Source organism: Ailuropoda melanoleuca, chromosome 1 (genome assembly GCF_002007445.2).
Source record: "Ailuropoda melanoleuca isolate Jingjing chromosome 1, ASM200744v2, whole genome shotgun sequence".
In the NCBI taxonomy this organism is placed as follows: domain Eukaryota; kingdom Metazoa; phylum Chordata; class Mammalia; order Carnivora; family Ursidae; genus Ailuropoda; species Ailuropoda melanoleuca.
Window position 1 is genome coordinate 17,455,102 of NC_048218.1, and position 18,872 is coordinate 17,473,973.

Below are 18,872 nucleotides of genomic sequence, written 5' to 3' on the forward strand. Positions count from 1 at the left end.
CTTCCTAGTTGATATTTTTATATAACCAAGCAGTGTGGAAATCAACATTTGGTCTGATCGCTTGCATGGTTGTAAGGACGTAGAGATCTATACAGGGGGCTGTGGACAAATATTGATATACATTCCAATGACGTCTTGTAAAAACTAAGAGATCTTTTTTTAAACAAGTCCCAACAGCAAACTTAGCACAACTGTTGAAAGTTCTGGAAATCTGTATTGTACTTGCTCAAACATGAATGCCATAACAGCATATGTAGCGATTACTGTTCGTGCATGTGCATAATTTGAGACATTAATGGAAAACACTGAACGTTAGAATGAAAATCTAAATATGAAATCAAGAGATTTTATGATAATGCTGTGATTAACTGTCAAAATGTTTTTATTGTGATAAAGCATGTTATACACCATGGAGGCAGGTTCCTTCTAAGTGGTCTCACTTCACAGGCGTAAATATTGAGAGTCCGTGAGGGAGGATGTCTTGCTGTACCTGGCACAGGTATTTGTGACAGAATTAGGACCAAAGTCCAGGACCATTCAATACACAATCCCATGTTATGGTCTTAACAAAAATTGTTTTGGAGCTAATAACCACCTGATTTATCACATCAGATCGTAGAGGAAAGAACCGCTGTAAATGGGAAGCAATCAATAACAGTTTTTTTTAAAAAGTCACAGTACACGTTGTGTTCATAAAGGAGACAGTTATGACTCTGGCCATAGCATCAGTCTCCACATGATAATATTTTCCACTTTATGGTAGTAATAAGCAGCATTCTTATACATGACTAGCTGCTTGAACAAAGAATTAGTATTTAGCATTAATGTAAGTATCCTCCAAACTGTATGGCTATATCCAAACTTCCCTTTGGACAAAAAACATTATTTTGCTAAAGGTAATTTTCAGAAAGTCGCTACCTAGAAAACAGAGTACAATTATCTTAAACATTAAGCACATTAAAACCCAAACAGAGCTTGAGGAGAGAAAAATGCCTGTTATGCCTAGTATGCACCCTTCCTGACCTTCCTATCAGATGCAGAATCGGTGTTGTACTGTGTTATTTTTCTTCAGATCGTCTATTTGTCTTGCACATACTTGCTCGGCAGTATCTTGCATTCCTTGTCTAGATGGAGCAAGTGTATGAGCTTGCTGTTGACACTTTCCTTCCACGGAGTGAGTGATTTCCCTTGAGAGTGAGTTGGCTTTCTCTTTTCACCCTTTGCATTTGATCGTATAGGCAAGGTGCATTGCATAAGACAAATTACTGTTGATTTCTGGGGGCAACAGTGGGTTAATAGCTTAGTCCAAAAGAATTAGAAATTAAAGACTTGCTACCTTAAGTCATTCTATTTCATTTTATATTCAAGGCTTTCCAAACATACGAGTAGTAGTGACCCAGAAACTATTCAGACATGGTCAGGTGAGAGGCTGAAGGTATTTGATTCATCTCGATTTTGAATTTTCATGCTTTAGTAAAGTTTTAAGACAGTCATACCTTGTCTTTTGGTGGCTACTCTTGTGTGAGTTATCTACAGCTATCTTAATCTTCTTGGGTGTGAAAAGTTTGTATTTGGATATTCTGACAGATAATGTACCAGAGTAGTTTTTTGCATTTATGCTGAATGACAATTCCCATGGGACACATCATACAGCAGAACAATATCCAAGAATATTACATGAGACTCCACCTAATTTTAAGAATGGGGCTGGGCGTGGGAGACGTTTTTACTGTAGACACTAAGCTCTTGTAAATGCCCAGATGTCCCAGCACAGTAATCCAGTCAATACCTGTGGCTCCCCCCGTGTGCATTGACCCCTGCAGTCTGTCCGTACAACTGCCCGTGAAGTCCTGGGAGATCGTGTGCTGGGTCATGTACATACGTACTGTGGGAATGATGCTCGACGAGCCTGGATTTTGCACACCAGAGGGATACGAATTCTTGAAAGTGCTCTGTTTTTAAGGATTGTCTACATCATGCTGTCATAAGGAATGGCCAGAATCCCTGAACGTTTCTTCATCAGGGAAGGCTAATCACTGTTCCTGGAGAGACAGCAGACTCCTTTTTATGTGGTCTTTCGCCTGGGACCAGTGAATGTTCCAAGTTAGTCATACTTCAAAGCCAGTATGTAGAGTCTGATTCTCAATAATAAAAAAGAAAATATGCATGGAAAAGAAATCTTACCAGTGTTTATTTAGGAATAGTGGGGTTACAGGTGATTTTGATTTTATTTAAATGTCTGTTAATTTCTATAATAAACAAGTGACTTTTATCAGAAAAAGATGGACAGTGAAATTGGTACACAAAATGTCATATCCATCAACAGGTAATGATAGTTGAAAAAGAAGTCAAGGGCTTGAAAGAGCACACAGAATAATCGTCATTTTATCTACTGGTGGTTGTGCCTTGTAAGCTTTATACAGTGCTTATAACTTCTTATGAAAATAGACTTTAGTTTCAAAAGTACCAGGCTGCCAGATTTTTTAAAAAGTCTCCATTCTTATCTTCAGCCACGTATAAACAGTATTCATCATTACTAATTATTCATAAAGGTCCTTGATCTTGTTTTTTGTTTGTATCCCCCCCAAACTTGTATATGGGAACTACATTTCTTTCAGGGCAGATTGTTGAATGGCAAGAAATTACATTTTCCCTGTAGATTGTGTCTGCGTGGGAAGGACATTTGGTTACATAAGAGAACATACAGAAATGATTTCCTTCTGATTAGGTCATCCACCAAGACCAGTGATTAAATCTTCCTCCCCTTTCTGCCAGCTCCCCATTGGCCCTGATTATATTGGCTCCAGATTGATTTGCTTTCTAAAGCTGAGAACGTTGGTTTTTTTTTTAATAAATCAAATTTTGAAAAGAAAAAATTAGTGGTCTTTGTTGTCTCTAACGGTTTCATCTTCTTGTTTTAATTATTGTACCTGCTGTTCTGTCTTCTTTCTGGAACTTCTAACAACTTGTGATTTTTCTGGGATAAGAGCTAGGATAGCATGAATGATTTATGTAGTTAAATCTTTAATTTTGTCTTTTTTTATTGGAGATAATATTCAAGAGTCATTAAGTAACATTTGTTATTATAAAGAAAAATAAAAATTTTTGAAAATCTCCAGCTATGCCTTGTGGGGTGCTGGCACTGCTTTATTAAAACACAAAATTCACTGATGCCAGTCCCAGATGATAGGCACAGAAAAGAAATCTCAGTTTATTTGCAATGGTGCTGTTCCAGTGATTCTCAGTGATGCATTGAGAAATGAATAGTGTTGAGTTAATGCGCGTTTTACTTTGTAGGACATGCTAAGAATTATAACTGTGTACTTAAATTTCTCTGATTACAAAAGTAATACATGTTCATTGTGCCAAGTTGAGAAAATGCAGCCACGACCAAGAAATAACAACTTGCTTTCGGTCTGTATTTTTTTGCGTATAGTTTACTTTTAGTATTTTTCACAGTTACATAATTCTTGTTTTTTGTGAACTTTTTTCCACCTTGCATTTTTATACTACTTTATTCATGAAATTAAATATCTTGGAACACACGGTTTTTAAATTAACCTTATAGCAGTCCCTGTAATGTGTTTATTCCTTACTTTTGGTGATTTAGTTGTTTCCTTTATTTTGTGGTGGTGGTTGTTATAAATGATGCTGTGATAAACATCATGGTAGATACTTCGCAGTCATTTGTTTTCTTTTTGTAATCAGTTATTGGTTGGATGTCTTGCAAATCTTATAGTTGCTTTAATAAAATACATATGTGCTATTTAATTATATATGAAAATAGGAAGGAAATTTTTAATACTGATTTATGATTCTGGTTTAAAGATACTCCTACATTAAGCTAATTTTTTTATTGATAGTAAGTTTAAAAATCTAATTTATATTATTTGCTAGTAATAAAGGGACTATTTACAATAATGTTTTCTTTAAATTCCAACTTGGGAAACAGTCAGTGGACTATTCACAGAGAAATAAATCCTACAAAAATGATTAAGAAAAGGTATAATTATATATTCACTGTGTAAGTGTCCACTGCCTATGTGTGTGGCCAAGAAGATAGCTAAAATATGGTCCCTCCTCTTCTACAGGTTATAGTTTAGGAATGGGTATGGGGAATTCCAGCTGAGAAATTTAAAGAAGACTTAGCAGGAAGTAGCATTTGAGCCAAAATTTCAAGGACTGGGACAGGAATGAAGGATATCTTAATTTTAGGGTTTAAACAAAGGATGAGTAAAAATCCTGAAGGTAGGACTGTACAGGGTATGTATAGAGCATGGTTCACTCTTTTAGGGAGAATGGTAATTGATTATGATTAAAGGTAGCGATTTTTAAAAAGCATTGCTGGTTTCATTCGTTTTTTTAATAGATACTATTATGATATTTTTAATATAAATTTACATCTGAAGAATTATTTTCAGGCTGGTGTTGTATGTATACCCATGGTACTTTTGCTTTTGGCAACTAAGGTTGGAATTTTTGAGAATAGGTCATTTTTTTTTTTTTAAGCCAATAGTTCAGCCAGTCATAAGAAGGGTGAATAGTTACTCAGGCACATCCTGATACTCCGGTTATTCGTGTTTTGCCATTTCTTGGTATGAAATACCAGCACTGTTTGCGTTGGACTACTAGCTGTATGTGCGCAATGTAGCTTTCTCCAAGAGATAGTGGAATATTAAAATCAAAAAATTGAGATTATTATTGTTTATCCATGTGAGTGAGTTATGGCCCCTATATTTACTGTCATCTTCTATAATGAACAGCTAACCTCGTGAAAAACATATTCTGTGTTTAATTTCTTTTTGATACTGCTTTTTTATAATTGTTTTTCATATACGGAGACAGACGCTGGCTGGTGGGGAATCAAGAAGGAAATTGACTTTCATCCAAAAATTCTCTTTTTACTCTGGTAACTTATGAGCACCTTTCTCTGATGGTGTGGCTTGGGTCATTTCCTACAACGTCACTTCCTCCAGCAGAAAAAAGAAACTGACTTTCCCTTTTGTTTCTAGAACTCAATTCTCATCATTGTATTTCCCAAGACAAAGAATACACTTGAGGTCATCCTGTCTTGATTTTGCTTACTGTTCTAGCCAGTAAAGAACTTTCCAAAATGCCATAGTAAAAAATACAATTTGTGTACAACAAAACTTGTACAAGATTTCTGGGGACTTGGGGCTCCATGTTCTGTGCCATGAGAATAATTGTAGAACAAGGCAAATACAAGACATAATGGAAAAATTTAGAGTGGCACAGACAGCTGTGATTATGGTTTTGGGGGCAAGAGAGTGGCTTAAACCCATCATAAAAAATGGAATTCACTGAATTAACTTAGACCCTCACCATGAAACCCCAGTTTTCATTATATTTTAATTAGTGAACTACAATTAAAAAGTGATATTAACAGTATGTAAACCGTATTAGACATAGACTTAATACCATCACAAATAATAGGAAATGTTTTTTAAAAAGATGTATGTATTTATCTTAGTGAACACAAGAGCAGGGGTGGGGGGAGGGGCAGAGGGAGAGGAAGAGAGAATCCCCAAGAAGACTCCCCACTGAGCGCAGAGCCCAAAGCAGGGGCCCGAGATCATAACCTGAGCGGAAATCAAGAGTCCATTGCTCCACCGACTGAGCCACCTGGGCGCCCCAATGATAGGAAGTTTTTGATATATTTCTTCCCTAGGAAAAGAACTAAAGAATGCTTTTTTGTGCACTTCCAGGTTTTTCAGTTTTAGTACTGAATTAGGTACAGCTTATTTTTGTAGTATCTCTAAATAGTACCCATTAAAGTATAACTGTTTATTTCTTGTGAAGGGAAGAGTTAATTATATGAAGAATACTGAAGTAAAAATAAGGAAAGTGATTTCTCTCAAGTATTTCAGTGCTTTTTTTGAGAAGTAATTTGATGTTTGTACTTAATGAAAGAATTGACTGAAAAGCATTGAAGGAAAAAGTATGCTCTTTTTTAACAGTTACACACAAAAAGGCATCATGAATGTAAGAAGTGACATAAAGATGACAGTAAATCTAAAGCCTGACTTAAGATGTACTTCAATTTCAGTATCAAAGAATCTTATGAAATACTTAAATTTTAGTACTTGACCTGGAAAGCTCTCAATATTTGTTTTACTGTAGAGTCTAGGGATAAGTTCTCTTAATCTGAATGGCTTCATTAAATGTTCCCTCTTTTCCACATTCCTTGATAAATTTTAGTTCATGCTGGAGATACGTCCCAGGAGTCTTTTTTGGCTCTTATTCCTCCCATCCCCACCCCCATCTCTCCTGCCTGTGAGTCTCAGGCTTTAGCTTTGAAACCTGATGGTGAAGGGAAATCCCATGACAACAGCTGCTCGGCAGTGGGAGAGCGGCCAGTCCAGACTGGAGGAGAATGGGTGGGCCCCTGGGGGAGGTCTCCAGGAATAAAAATGGCACTGATGCATTACCTGAAGGGCTTGCCTGTGCTTAGTGTGGTTTCAGAGTACTGTTGGAGACTTTGGAAGAAGTACAAGCTTGAAAGATGCGTAGAAAATAAAGCAAATTTTAAAATGGAGGCAACCATTAACTTCAGAAAAAGAAAACTCAAAAGGTGAAAAGTAACAAAGTTGTAACATAAAAAGAAAGAATATATCATCATTGCCCAGGGGGTGGGCTCAGGTGTGAAACTTCACGGTCACACTGAGAAGACAGACCTACAGTGGAAAAATCAAGAAAAACAGCTATTTGAGAACAGAATTCAGGACAGGGAAGAGTAGGTAGCAGAAGTGACCCCTAAATGAGATGGGAGTCAATGATTTTTATTACCTCTTCCTGCTGTGGAGAAAGTTATCAAGTAGGCCTGTGGCAGAAAGAAGGCGACTTTAAGGCTCCCAGGCAGCTCTCTAATGTAGGAAATTCCTTTTAAAATTAAAAGTTGCAAGGCACCTTACTTTAGAGGGGTGTCCTCATTTAGCTGTCTAAACTCTGCGGTGGCTAAAGCTAAACTGATGTAACAGCTGAGCTTCTTGTGTGGTATATATCGACTTTACGAGATGTTTGCTTTCCCTTGGGTATAATTTATGACTGTACATACATAAAATTACCTTTCTACCTGATCTGCAGAATGTAGGGCAGAATGTCACAATGTTAGAGGTTGTAGAGGTTTGTATCTGTGATCCTTTTTGCTCTGGAAACAGGCTGATCTTCTCTAATTTAGTGACAGGTGTTTGACCATGTTGAGGGACCAAACTCAACATGATCAAAACTAACCTCCTCTTCTCTGGAAGTTTTCCCCTTACCACGAATCCGTTTAAATTTCCAGTCCTAATTAACCGGCCACTTCATGACCAGGTAGTATGAATGTTCTGTGTAAGTAGGATGAGGGATAGGTGTAAAAACAGGAGTTAGGGAGATGGTGGTAGTGTGAGCTGGAGCATATGACAGAAGCTTCTCCAGAGGGAGGCATTTATACGCATCCTGAGGCATATGTAGAGACAGTGTAGAGACATGAATTAACAAACATTTATGGGAGGGTCCCAAGGACAGTAGTTGTGTTGGTAGTATTGGTGCATAATGTTGGAAAATTAGAACAGAACTAAGATGGTTGATTATTTAAATTTGGAATAGTACAGAAATCCCCTTTTTTATTCGGGAGGACATGAAATTGATTTGGCTATTTTATGTGGTGTCCGGAAACATACCTCACATTCAGTGTGGTTTTATTTATCTTGCACATGTCATTAATATGCTAAAATCACCTGCGAGCCATACCCATTTTCTTAGTGCTTGTTGCAGTGTACATTCTCTGCAGCAGGATAAATCCTTTTATTCTATCAGTTCTTTTAAAAGGTGATACAGTTGAAGTAGAAAAAACAACAACCACCACCCTGCTTCTACTCTGGAGTAATATTTCCATAAACTGTAGTAACCTGGCTATATAGCTCCTCATTATCTTTTAGGTCTTAACTGGCAAACCCATAAGAGGGTAATAGGTTGGGACAAAGTATTGCAGCTAGTGGATTTGATGGCCTGATGGGGCAAAGAATAATTGTAGAGCTTTACTGGGGATAAATGGTACGTGGAACTGAAGACTAGGAATGTTTTCCTTTAGTGACCATAAATTTGGAAAAAAATTTGGTTTTTTTGTCTGAAATATAAACTCTGCAGCAGTTGGGACTTTTGCTTCATTCACTGAAATATCCCCAGGGCTTTGAGGGTGTCACAGCACAGAATAGGTACTTAGTAGGTACCTATAGAGTGAATGAATTGAGATTTAGTGTGAATATGGAGAAAAGGAAGGAAAAGTAAGGGAAGGAGAAGCCCAAACACTAGGCGAGGAAGGGGCATAAAGCATCAATTTCACATGCCTAAAAGAATCTCTGAGGTTCCAGTAAATGTCAGTTACTTTACTTACTTTTACTTCACCTAGTGTTGATCAACAGAGGAAAGGCAGGTTTTATTTAACAACTAAAAACTTACTTCACCTAGTGTTGATCAACAGAGGAAAGGCAGGTTTTATTTAACAACTAAAAACTCAATGTAGGAATTTCTGATTAGAAAGAAACCCAAGTTTTTTTGGATCCAGGTAAAAGAACATTAAATGCTTATCTCTAGGAGATGGAGCCTAACCTGTTTCACACGTGTCCAGTTTAAAGCCAACGTATGCCAGAGGCGTCTGTTCAGAGAGAAAGCATACCATTTATGTTAGTTCATGATAGTTTCATTATCCTTGGCTTTTAATTCTAATGATAAAGGATTATTCTAGCAGAAACCCACCTCTAAATATCATTTGTAATGGTGATGGAGTTTGGGAACTCTCATGTTGTACCTGAAGAGTTAGGTCATATTTTTGAATGCTAACCATTAATTACTCTCCTATTAAATGCCTTTAGTAAACGATGAGATGATGCGGTGTTTGGTAGGTGCTTGATGTGTAAATTTGTAAGTACTCCCCCTCGAGAGGTTTAAATCTTTATGTGATGTTCAAATTTGGAGTCATCCTATTGGTTTATTGATTAGGTGTATGCATTTTCAAGAATGTGTCTCCTAGCTGAAGTTGCCCTAACCATACCCTCAGTATTAACTAGTTTGCTAAGAATATGTGTACGCCCTTGTGTGTGTTTATGTCCTAAAGGTTTGGCTGTCACTGAAGATCCCCCTTCTTTATTGGGTGGTGTCTTTATCAGCTCAGAGTTGCTGGATTCCTGTGAGGGGGTCATGTGGCTCCCTTTTGCTGTTTTACTGAGAACTTAGAATTGTCAGTCATGGGCTAGGATATTCTGTATTCTCTAAGCGTGTTTAATACACTAGGGACTCATGTTCAGTGTGCCAAGAAGTTATGCCACTTAAATCATTTGAGCTTATTTCTCTTTTTCCACCTTTGTTCTCATTTTAAGTTCTTAGAATTCTCAATTGAGTCTAAATTCTTTGGGAACCAGTGCACATATGTTCTTCAGTAGATTTTTTTTTAACTGCATTGTCTACAGTCTTTGACTTTGTAAGTACCTTTGGTAATAGACCCTTCATTTCACTTCATATGTCAGTAATTTTTAGCCTCCTCATATTTCCCTATGCATCAGAGACCCCTGGGCCCTCACGTTAGTTACTTGACCCCACATCTTTTTTTTTTTTTAAGATTCTATTTATCTTAGAGAGAGAGAGGAGTGAGAGTGGGGAGGGGAGGGGCAGAGGAAGAAGGAGAGAGAGAGAGAATCTCAAGCCGACTCCGCACTGAGTGTAGACCCGATGTGGGGCTCAGTCCCAGGACCCTGCGATCATGCCCTGAGATGAAACCAAGAGCCGGACACTTAACCGACTGAGCCTCCCCAGGCGCCCCTTGACCCCCACATCTTTAACTTCCACTGTTGCTCTACCCTCTCACAGCTGCACTTCTTGACTTGACATGGTAGTCTACCATTCCTGTTCTGTCTTCCAAACCTCCCTCTTCCTCCACAGCCAGCTGTTATCAGTCATCCCTCTCTTCAACTCCATGGAATGAGCTCTCTGCTGCCTTTCTCATCAAATCCATCAGACATTTCTCTGTCCTCTTTAACCTCGCAGTGGTATCTAACCCTGTTCGTCATTGCCTTCTTCCCACACCATTATTATGCTGCTGTTTCTGTTTTTCTCTCAGCTGACTCTAATTCTCCTTCTCTGGCTCATTTTTCTGTAGCCCACTCGAAAAATCCTCCATATTGGAGTTTTATAGGAGTCCTTCTGGGTTGTTCATTCTCTGGCAATACACATAACCTACTAAGAAACCTCATCAGTACAGTGGCTTCTGAAGGGCTGGCTTGAGGATTCTTGTGCTATTAATCCCTGCCAGGCCTCCCAGGTATTTACTGGTCATCAGACTCAGCGTGACTCCCAGAGTTTTGGTAATATGCCTTGTCCCTTGTATTGCCTTAGCTTATTTGGACATTTCCTATATGACGTATGTGAGTTCCCTTATCAGTAGTCAGTAAATGCTAAATTTGGGCTTCTCAGATTACACAAAGAACATAACGAGCATGGACTATGCCTATTCCATTTTTCTTTGTTAGTTTATTGTACTATTTGGGATATAGATCTGTTTTAGGCAAAGGATTGGATTGTTTTCAGATTCTACTAAAAGTCTCCTGGACCCTGGATTTCATGCAGAAGAATTAATTGGATTTGAATGGGCTTAATGTAGAGACTGATAGTGATGCAGAAATATATCCCGTATTTGGTGTAATTATCAGTACACCAGAACCAAGGGTTGTTTGGTGGTTCTGCTTTTTCTGCCAGTCAGTGACAACTAATAGCAAGAATAAAATGAATCCAGCTTAAATCCCTAGGGACTTTTTATGTATTCATTTTTCTTTTTTTTTTAAAGAAACGAGGATATAATTATAGAAGTAAAGAAATGGATGACAGGCTGAACCTAAAAAAAAAAGAAATGAAGATAGACGTGTAGTCTATCAGACTGATAGTGATGCAGAAATATATCCCGTATTTGGTGTAATTATCAGTACACCAGAACCAAGGGTTGTTTGGTGGTTCTGCTTTTTCTGCCAGTCAGTGACAACTAATAGCAAGAATAAAATGAATCCAGCTTAAATCCCTAGGGACTTTTTATGTATTCATTTTTTTTTTTTTTAAAGAAACGAGGATATAATTATAGAAGTAAAGAAATGGATGACAGGCTGAACCTAAAAAAAAAAGAAATGAAGATAGACGTGTAAGCAAAATCCTCTCAATTATATTTTAAATAAGAGTTCTTGCTTTAGATAGATGGATAGATAGATAGATAGATAGATAGATGATAGATAGATAGATAGATGTGATCTCAGTGTTGGAATTAGCATCTTCCACTCTGAGGATATCTTACATTTGTGCTAAAAGTGTAACTGGATAGAAGAGAATTAATTGCTTCTGAAAGCAAAACATGGAAAACTGTCCTAATGTAGGAATATCAGTTAAACACCTGTCTAAACGAGTAAAAGTGTTTTTTGTTGCAGTTAATGCATGTTCATTTGTACATGAGAACTGTTATCGAAGGTGTCTTTTACACTTACTTGGTGTGATAGTTGGCTTTTCATGCCATTACCTCTGTTTTTCCAAAAAAGTAGCCTCTGATATATACTCTCTCTCTCTCTCTCTCTCTCTCTCTCTCTCTCTATATATATATATATATATATATATATCTTAATGTAAATAGCCAGCTATCCAGACAGTTTGAACATCAACCAAAAATGAAACATCTGAAATTACCATGTAATGAATGGCATGAGTAGAAGGGGTGTCAGGCAAGAGAGGGAACTGACCTTTTGTTTCTTCTGATGGGGGAGAGGCAGGTCACCTTCCTTCCGGGGTGACCTTGAATAAACAATGCATTAAACCATGAAATGGATCACTTTTAACTCAGGTAACGGAGATCGTGTGTCCTATTAGCCTTGTGCATTACTAGAAAGTTTTTGTTTGCCCAGAAAATGGCAAATCGTTTATACTTTTCTTAGAAGATTCTAATAACCAGTATTTTTACTAAAAATCAAAAGTCTGCCCTCAGCTTTTTTCTAAAACCACAACATTTCCAGGTTAAAAAAAACCGAGACCCTAAGTATGATTTTCCTCTAATCTACGTTTTAGTCATCTTTATAATCTTAAGTGAAAGACAGAAACTGTATTATGTGGAATGAGAAGTACCCTAGAATTACCCCCTGTAATGATAAGCCTTAATCATACACAGATTCCTCGTTTATAAATGTGAAAACTAAATGAGAGATCTGCCTTCCTCGAACACTTTCATGTGCCTTCTACGTGCAACAAGGCCTGCCTTTGAAAAACTGGTTAAGATTTAGTTTGATTTAAAGGCCGAGTTTCTGCGTGCCTGGAATGCTTGCTCTTCAAAATATTTGCTCCCTGGAGAGCCACTGAAGACGGAGTTTTCATGTGACTTTGGATTATTGACCTGGAAGACCGTTTGGGTCATGGAATGGGCTTTGGCATAGTTCCACGCTTTCTGGTTGATGAGGGCCAGGAAAGGGAGGCGGGGCTGGCTGTGTTGAGCTGGGAAGAAGGAGTCTGAGAATGTTTGAAGCCTGAATGCACCTGCCTCTGATGCTTTTGCTTTTTGCTTGAGAGAATTTTCAACTGCAGCATCTATCAGTGTGTGGTGCAGCTTGTGGTGACACACGGTTAAATGATTTGGCATCTAAAAAATGCATTCGCTCTTTGCCGGGTGTGTAAAGTTTGAATGACACTTGTGCTCTGTTGGAAGAGAACAGACGTTTCCATTATAAAATTCATTCAAGCAGAAAAGTAGCAAAGTGAGCAGAAATTTTCATTTACATCCGTGATTGAAGTTGTAGTGATAAAAGAAAATTACTAGGTTTAAGAATAGCCTTGTTCTCGTTCTCTCACACGACAAGGAATTTTGTCAATACGGAAATAATACGTTATTGAGGAAGACTCTGATCAGTAGTCTCAAATTTTGCATATCCTTTAACTGACCTTAGATTTTTCTAGGATTTTTTTGAGTTATCTTTAAACAGATTAGGTCCATTATTTGTTATAATGTGGGTTTTATGTTACATTATCACAGAGATTCACAGTAATTTCTTAGTGTTTACTTGTGAGTATTAGCAGGTGTAGACAGATAACTTAGTTGCCAGTCTTAGAAGCCATAAGATACTGGATTAGAGACGTGGGATTCGAATTTTCCAGGGGGAGTTTTCTGCTAAATGGTGTGTGATACACCTCTTGGAAGCCTTAATGTGTTAATTTCCTGCCCCAAACCCTCTTCCTTAAAAGTCCAGAAATTCAATTATTTCAGTTCTCTCAGGAGTGGTAAGCCCTGGCAGATTGATTTACAGTGATGAAACTAAGCCTTGTTTATAAATCCAGGTGGCAATTTCTAAGTCCACAGAGGAGTGATAAGATGGGGAGAGATTCTAATTTAGCTGGGACCCATGCCCATTGAAAAAAATCATGATTTTTGAAACACATCTCTATGGAACTGGGTAAACCTCTAAAACATATTTTTATTGAAGAGCTTGATGAATCATGCATCCTTATTATATTTATTCTCTTAGATATTGTGTCCTTCTTCCCTGCATAGTGTTGCAGGTACAGTGACAGAACACTAATCCTTTTTTCTATGTTTTAACAAAGCTTTGAGGACTTAGCAGTGTTCTGATACCGGTAGAAGGTATCCAAATACCTAATTCCAAATACCATAGTGTAGCTGGCTCTTTTGTTAAATGATGTCATGTCTTTTTATTTTTCCTGATGAATTCTCTGTCTAGTCCTTTTGTCCTAAGTAGCTTTGTATCTTTTAGGATGTATTTTTTTCTTTTCCTGAAAAGTTGTGAGTTGGAAAACTCCTGAAATATAAAGCAATATATATTCCTCTGACTGTTAGAAAACAACTCCATTGTCAACTAAAGGTGGACATTTTCAAGTCCAGGCTGTTACAAGAGAATCCAGAAGGGACACTTAATAAGTTCTCAGGGAGCCCAGTGTGGCAGGTGGGTACTAGGGATCTCACGTGTACAACAGAGAGAAGCTGGGACAACTAGTTTGGGAGCTATCTAGTTTGGGCGTTATGATCACAGGGGGAGGTAGCTAGCTGGTTATAAGCGCTGGTGATGAATGTATGCACTACGTGTCCAGGCCACAGTGCAGGGAGATAAATGGAAGGAAGGTGGTGAAACCTCTGCTGACTTTAGCGGGCGATAAAGAGTCCAGGGACACGGGGTCATGAGCAGTTGTAGCAGGTGGAAAGGAATGGGGAGAGCTAGAAGGTAAGTTTCTGCCCACAAAGTGGTTTACTGGAGTTGAGAAATTCAGAACATTTCTGCGTGTGACATGATCTGAGGTCCAGCTTCAGGAATGTGGATAGTTTGAGTGTGATAGAGGTACAACCCATGGGGCTTGGGACATCAAGTAGTGACAAATATTAATTGAGAAAGTAGAGGCATAGTTAAGTGAGAAACGGACCTGGGTTTTATAACCAAGGAGAATTTGTTTGGCAGTCCCCACCATGGTCGCCACCCCGCACACACACACATGTTGACTGTTGTTTCTATTCCTTTTTCTTGCTTCCACATAAGATGTTTGACCCCATGAGGATTTGCTTATTGTTCTTTGGGTACAGCTCTAAAATTTGATGGTCAGGTGTACATTTCCTAAAAGCGTTACCCTCTTAAGTAGGTGTCCAGCTAGGGACTGTAAATGTCAACTGAAAGGTCATCATTGAAAAATGATGGAAGGAAGTTGTTGAATTCCTGGACATGGGTGATATACAGTTGACTCTTGAACGACATAGGGGTTAGGGGTGCTGAGCCCCTGTATTGTCAAAAATTCACATATAACTTCCAGCTCCCACAAAACTTAACTACTAGCCATCTGCTCTTGACCGGAAGCCTTATTGATGGCAGTCAATTAACACATACTTTGTGTGTTATGTGTATTATTCATACTGTATTCTTACAATAAAGTAAGCTAGAGAGAAGAAAATGTTATTAAAATCATAAGGAAGACAAAATACATTTATAATACTGTACTGTATTTGTTGAAAAAACTCTCCATACAAATGGACCCACTCAGTTCAAACCCGTGTTGTTCAAGGGCCGGTTGTATCTGAGTGAGAAAGTAGCATAGAGGGCAGTGTCTTAACTTTAAAATCAGGTTTATTAAAAGATGAATTAGTGAAAGGAAAAGAACAAGTAGTTTAAGACAGAGCATTGGAAGAACAGAAGTTGTCTCCATAGTTGGAAAGCTCGAGAAGACTGAATTTAAGGAGCAAAGTGTTCTGGTAGAGAAAACAACGAACTTGAGAGCAGATGAATGTGCTTGTCCCTATAAACATTGAGAGAAGACTTGAGGAAGATTGTTCCAGCAAGGCCAAATAGTAATAGGTTGGAAAGAGGGATAGTCAGGGCCTTGGAAGTGCCAGTCCCCAGCTCTGTTGAGAAGTTTATTGGCGAAAATGCCTCTTCCTGTCTCGATGATAGCCTACCTCACATGTGGGTTTCTGAGTACGGTATGTGGAAAAAACAGGCTGTGTATTTTTACCTCTCTGTATAATTTAAGGTTTGGGTAATAACTGGTGGTTCTCTGGCCTCACGGCACATCAGCCTGATTGGTATTTTGTTAGCAATTATGTGGCTTTTTAAAAGCCCCATATATAACCCTAATTAATTGCATCTTTAAAATCTATCAGGCTATGAATATTTTAATAAGGTAGAAAGAAAGTATTAAGAGAAAGCAGCCAGTGAGGATACTTACGTTTTCGAGAGACAAAATAAAGAATCTAGGAGACTCTCCCCACACTATCTGCTTCTCATTTTTTTAAAAGATTTTTTCTATTCACTTGAGAGAGAGAGGGAGAGAGAGCACAAGCAGAGGAAGCAGCAGGCAGAGGGAGAAGGAGACTCCCCACTGAACAGGGAGCCCAACATGGGACTCAGTCCCAGGACCCTGGGATCATGACCTGAGCTGAAGGCAGACACTTAACCGACTGAGCCAGCCAGATGCCCCCACACTATCTGCTTTTCAGTTCAACTCTCAATATCCAACACTGAACGAGGCTGAAGATGTGAGTAGGTTTGGGTGTAAAGGAAATCTGCCTTAATTTCCACCTCCGAATTCATCACACACTCTATAATAAAAATTAAAAGTGTGAGAACTACAAAAAGAGAAATGAGGGAAAAGGGCTATTTGCTGGTAAATAGGGCTAAGGGTGGTAACAAATTGAATTCTGGTGATAGCCCTCTCGGTGATTAATATGTATGGCATTCTGTTAGCATATAGAACTGTGAATACGGTCTCTTCGGTGTATTCAAACGTAAGATTTATTTCTCTCTTGAGGCCTGTATCTCTGGATTCAGATTTTACCCCATAACCTCATCCTGTCCACATTCAGCTCATCACTCCTTGAAAGATATTCCTGCTCTCCGAAATTTGACCCTAAGTGAGTGCTGCCCGGTGGTGGGCCACCAGCCACACGTGGCTGTTGAGCATCTGGAATGTGGCTAGTCCAAACTGACGTGTGGGGAGGTGGAAAATAGACACCAGCTATTGACGACTTGGTCCGGGGAGTGTCGGGGAGAATGAAGACTGTTAGTCGTAAGTTTTTTACATTGATTGCACATTGAAATGACGAAGTTTAGGATATGCTGGGTTAAATGAAGTCCGTTACTACAATCGACCTTCCTACTGTAGCTGCTAGAAATTTAAAACTGCCAACGTGGCCTCCGTCCCATGTGGACGGTGCTGCTCTGTACTCATTTGTGTAGGACTGTGGCTTGTTCTTTTGTAGCTCTCGCAGAACTGGGTGCGCAGTGGTCTTCAGCAGTCCTGAGTGGTAACAAAATTAAACCAGATCATTTTAGCTTTGAATGTTTATCCTTGTCCCGCATCCTGTTTGAGCTTCTGTGGCCAAGAGTATTGTTAGCCTCACCTTTTCATACGTGGAAATCACTAAATCCTTCTGAGTCTCTCTGTCATCTTCTCCCTTTCTGCCTTTCAATACAGAATTTTTTCTACCCTATTCTCTTATCTTCTGTGATTACAGAAAGAAAAGACAAAACAGGAGCAACTTGGCTCTCAGGGCTGTGTGAGAAGACACTCCATTCTTAAAATTGTGCCAGAATGAGAAATCTATGGGACAAGATCCAGGCTTAGGGAAGGAAAGCATGAAGGATTCGATGATATGTTTTTAAAAGGACAGACCGGGCCGCCTGGGTGGCACAGCGGTTAAGCGTCTGCCTTCGGCTCAGGGCGTGATCCTGGTGTTATGGGATCGAGCCCCACATCAGGCTCTTCCGCTATAAGCCTGCTTCTTCTCTTCCTCTCCCACTCCCCCTGCTTGTGTTCCCTCTCTCGCTGGCTGTCTCTATCTCTGTCGAATAAATAAATAAAATCTTTAAAAAAAAAAAAAAGGACAAACCAAGCCAGTCCCAAAAAAGAGAAATACTTTATGATTCCAGTCATATGAAGTTCCTAGATTCGTCAAATTCATAAAGACAGTACAATGCTGGTTGCCAGGGGGTCGGGGGAAGAGGAGAAGGGGAATTGTATAATGTGTATAGTGTCAGTTTTGCAAGATGAAAAGAGATTGGTTGCACAATCCCGTAAATGTACTTAACACCCCTGAACTGTACACTTAAGAATGGCTAAACTGGTAAGTTTTATGTTCTGTGCCTTCTAACACAGTGAGAAGAAAAAGAAGACAAGCCAGGGGTGCCTGGTTGGCTCGGTAGGTGTAGCGTGCGACTCTTGGTCTCGGGGTTGTGGAGCCTACTTTAAGAAAAAAAAAAAATTAAAAGACAAGCCATTCTAAAAAGTGTTTCATAATAAACTGTAACTTTAAAAAAAACAAAAACAACAACCACAACCTTAATAAGATTAGTTATAATGGATTACCTTAAGTAGCCCCTTGCTACCTGAAGGAACAGCCGAAATTGACTCACTTGGGAGCTTGTTACAGGGGCTGACTAGGTTCCACCTTGGGCTTGTCCAATCAGAAACTGCGTTTTAACAAGATCCCCAGGTGATTTGTGTCTGTGCTGAAGCTTGAGAAGCCCTGCTGTTCACATCATTTCTCAGAGTGGCCCCTGAACCACCTGAATCAGACTCCCTCTGGGGAGGTCTGTTTTTCAGGCACATCCCACACACCTAGATCAGGTGCTGGGGTGAGGGGCACTGGGATCCCAGTGCTGGGATGAGAGGGAGGAAGGGTGACACTAGGTGCCGATCCAGCACACCAGAGTTTGCACACCCCTGATCTGGAAAGATTTAACAGCCGTTATTTTCATAATTCCATCTTTTAACTGATGTTGGAATGATTACAAGTATACAGTAAGAGAGACAACAGGAAGAGCTCATGTAGTTTAGCTAATCTCGGGTCGGTTGGCCAGGAAGCCATGAAGCGGAATTTGTGGAATGTTGTAATGCTTCACTGGTGTGTAGTGAGGATTACAGTTCAGCCAGACCTGGAGTCCAGCCTGGCTCTGTCATGAGCTATGCAGAGATTAGTCTTCAAGCCTGAGATTGCTCATTTGTAAAGGGTTACGTTTACATTTCTAAGACAAGGTTAAACTTGGAAAGCAAAGCATCTCCTTTCTTATTGATAAGTGTGATAATTCTGAAATGGAATTTAAATACTACACATCGCACAAATGATTCAGGGAGAAAATATTTGCCTAGAAAATCGAAAGCCAAGCTCTGTTTAGTCATTGTAAGTGCCATCGAAGAGAAGCCCACATTTAGCAAGATCTTTCTAACCCCAGTTTCTTTTCAGCTATAATCTCACAACCATGCTTTTGAAGGCCAGAATGTTGATACAGAGCCAAATAGGTATGAAATCTTATATGAAGATTTCCAGAAAAGTTTTTAAGAAAACTTTTAAGTTTTAGACTTAACAG

The 18,872-nt window shown here is 39.0% G+C and overlaps 1 protein-coding gene across 6 annotated transcripts in view; it reads left to right on the plus strand.

Moving 5' to 3' along the window:
- Nucleotides 1–18,872, plus strand: part of APP (amyloid beta precursor protein) — a 258,939-nt gene that overhangs the window by 78,153 nt on the left and 161,914 nt on the right. The window lies entirely within an intron of this gene.